This window comes from Boleophthalmus pectinirostris, unplaced genomic scaffold (genome assembly GCF_026225935.1).
Source record: "Boleophthalmus pectinirostris isolate CB_2022bp ecotype Guang Dong unplaced genomic scaffold, ASM2622593v1 HiC_scaffold_8, whole genome shotgun sequence".
Taxonomy (NCBI): Eukaryota; Metazoa; Chordata; class Actinopteri; order Gobiiformes; family Gobiidae; genus Boleophthalmus; species Boleophthalmus pectinirostris.
This window is the reverse complement of record NW_026571515.1, coordinates 26,279,831-26,283,500: the sequence shown is the minus strand read 5'-3', so window position 1 is coordinate 26,283,500 and position 3,670 is coordinate 26,279,831.

The window sequence follows — 3,670 nt, the reverse complement described above, 5'->3', positions numbered from 1 at the left end:
ACACATATTGTTCTGCTTAAGTGTGGGTGTACACTGGCACTCATGCGCTGAAAAAATCGAAATATAGGCTTTCTTAAGTAGTGTTTTTAGAACATATTCTAAAAATACGTACTTCTGGATTGTACAATTGTATACTTCCTCTTAAGTCAGAGAATAAAAAGGTACAATATGTAACCTTTCTGGTGGAAGTCTAGCACCTGCTCGTCTCCAAGAGATGTTATTGCTTTTCCTGGAGTGTTCCATAGTTAAACTCACCAGTGTTGTATTTATTCAATTAAGAAAAATGTCTTGAAAAACATTAAATCTTACTGTGAGGTTATGACACCTGCTTGTGTCCTTGGAAATAGATACATTTAATGCAACACTGTGGAACATTACAGACAAAGCAATCGCATCTTCAGGGAGATGGTGGACCCTTTACCAGAAAAGTTTAAAATATGTTTGGGCAACAAAAGGGTAGGACACTCTCTGAGGCACTGACACTGATAGTGGAGAGAGGCAGAGGAGGAGAGGTGGAGAGGAGCAGATGAAGAGTCTTATAGGCTGATGGTTCTGCTGCTGTGGATAGTGCTTTCATATAATTCGTTTGTGTGCTTCATTATTATTATCACATATGTGTAATGTTTTGTCTTGGTTGTTCATATTCCTGATGGACTGCAGTGATTGCATTTGCAAACAAGAGTACTAATGAAATGCCTTGAACCTTGAATTACACACCTGCTTCTACAGTACAACAATGTGGTTATGGAAGATCCAGTTGGTATGGAAAATGATTTGCATAAAAGCAATTATAACAATTACAACACCTATATACTGTATTGGTTAGTAGAAGATTTTGTACTTTCACATCCACTTTTACTCGAGTACACAGAAATACCTCTCCCCCTGTACTTTCAATGACCCATTCCTCTTTATCCTTCAGTCTTTGAGCATATTCCTGAGACATAGATAAAGTCAATAACAGGCCCATATGTGAGTGCTTTTGTCTTCTTTGGGCTCCCTGATAATCCTCTTTCCAGTCGAGTGGCCCTTTACGAAACATCCTTATACGGACAAAAGCCCCAATGCCTTCACTATAACATGAGACACTTCTGCACATATCACACCCAGGGGTCAGCCATGTCTAAGGACTTATTTTCTTTGTGTTCAGCTCAGAGCTGGCAGTGGGCCCTCATGTTAAACGGGAGCAGACACATCACAACAAACCAGCAGTGCACGGCCCGTAAATCTTGTAAAAGCATGTCAACTGAGTCTCCATAAAATACGTCTTTTATCAGGCTCTGGCCACATACCATTTTTACTATGAAGAAATTGCAGGCTTTTATTTTATTGTGAATACTAGGCAGTCTTTAGGTAATCAAAACAAGGTGGGCAAGGGTGATAAACCCCAGCTGATCGCATACAGCATGGGAATATTTCTCCTCTCATGCTCGCTCAGTGCATAGATTGTATGTATTGAAAATATCAAACGTGTGACTATATTTGGCCAAAACCGCTGCTATCAAACTCTCGATCAAACATAGTATATAATTGAAAGGGATGTGAGAAAATAAATGGCTGGGTTCTACAAACACCTCAAATAAATTCAGCACAGTTTAATATAGGCCTACTGTTTGGAAAGACTCTTGTGTTGGTAATGGGAGAAAGTCTAATAGAATGTTTTATTGTGTTACTGAGTAAACACATACTTAACAGCAATTTGATTTTGGAAATTATAATCATTAAATCTCTTTTTGGATAAGTATTCAATAGTAGAAGTCATAGTAACAATTTTGGCAACTCCATTAACATTATAAGCATGATTTCAAAAGCTTCATGCTGTGAACAGAAAAAGTGATTTCCAAAACAAATGGTTAGATGCTTTTGAAAAAAATGTATTTTTCAAGGATTTTTGTGGTTAGGAACAGTAGTTTAGAGAGGTTAGAGAGGTTAGTTAGAGAGGCTACAAAATCCTATGCCTGTACTGATGTTTGATGCTGTAGTAAAAAACATGAGGAGGTTGCATAAGACAGTAGCTGAGGTACAAGCCCTTTACCTCCCAGTGTCTGTAAGCTCGCCGAAGGCCAGATCGGTTTAGGGCTTCTCCACTTAAGAAATGCAGACTCATGTAAGGCTCCTGGCTCCAGCAGTGATTTACACTGACTTTGTTGGAGGCTGGGGGGTGCCGCCATTCTTTGGACCACTCACTTGGACCATTTTTAACCAGCATTGGATTGATTTGCCAGAGGGGAGCTCACCTAGTCCCCTGCCCCATGTCACAGCATCAGAACAGGGTCGTTTATTTCACTTACACCCCATGATGGCCCTGACAAGTAACTACGGCTCGTTGTAATGAAGAAGTGACCTTGAGTTTAGATATCACTTAAATCCAGACTGCAGTGAGCATCAGGACTGAGGTGGCACCTGAGGTACACTGACAAACACTATACTGTATCTCTCAGTCTGAAGCATCAATCAACACACTGACATCAGAGGAAATGGGATTTGTAGAAAATGATGGTGAAGGCTCACAGCATTACTTAAGGATTTAAATTAGTGTTAGACAGCATCTACAATATTGACTTTAAATGTCTTTTTTCAGGCAGATTTGCCTTTTTTCCAATGTAATATAGTCTTGCATATGAATTCTCATTCGTATAAGCCTATTTTATACAGACTTAGTACTGACTCAGATCATACCCCATATTCACTGCACCCAGTCTTTTCTCTATTATTAGTCTATTTGGATTTTGGTACTGAATATTACAAAGTGGTTTGGCTTGAACTCTGTTCAGAACTTCCAGAAGATGTACAAGTGACAAACATGATTTGCCTACTTTTTAGTATTTTAAAAGGTGCACCTGAACTAGTTTTTTGTCCCAAATAATAAAGAATCCTTTCAGGGTTGAGACAGTGTAAACGTCAGCATAGGGCAGAGCTGCATTTGCCCCACGGGCATCTTTGTCAAGTTTGTTGGGTAATGTTAGTAATATCCATTATACTAGTTTAACTTCCTCCTTTCAGATTTTACAAATAGCAAGCAAAATAGGTAAGTAAGTTATAATTAATTTTGTCAAGCAGCCATGCAGTAACATCCACTTTAAGAAAGTACACTGCAGCTCAAAAGTTCACGTCCTGCTCTGTAAAAGCTTAATGGACCTAATGGATCTGTGTGCAAGTGAAGTCTGGCTCTTTCAACACACAAGAATCATCATCTGAACTTTCACCTTCCTGACAGGAAGAGGAATACACAGGGACACCCTGAGGCTTTGGGAGAAGTTAGTCTATTTCCTGAAGAAACAAAAGTCGGTCCCGGAACGCTGTTGCCATGAGCCATTCATTTGGCACAAAATCAAAGTGTCCCATTGGTGTCAGGGGAGCAGATGTGGATAGATGTGCTCCAAGGCCCAACTGCAAGGCCAGGATGAGGAAGAGGTGAGGCTTGCACTACAACTCACAATCGAGCCTGTCAAGCACAACACTCTGCTGCTCATACAGATGTAAAAATGGAGAAAACTGATGGGCGAAATGTAGACCTCATTACTTCTAGAAAAAATGACTTATATGTGAAATACATAGCCTGGTCATATACAGTTATATAGCCTATGGACTAAGCATATCCACAGTTCTTATGTAATAAGTAAAAAAAGAAACTCCATATTTTCATTTCAAGTAAGCAGTTGATGGGCAG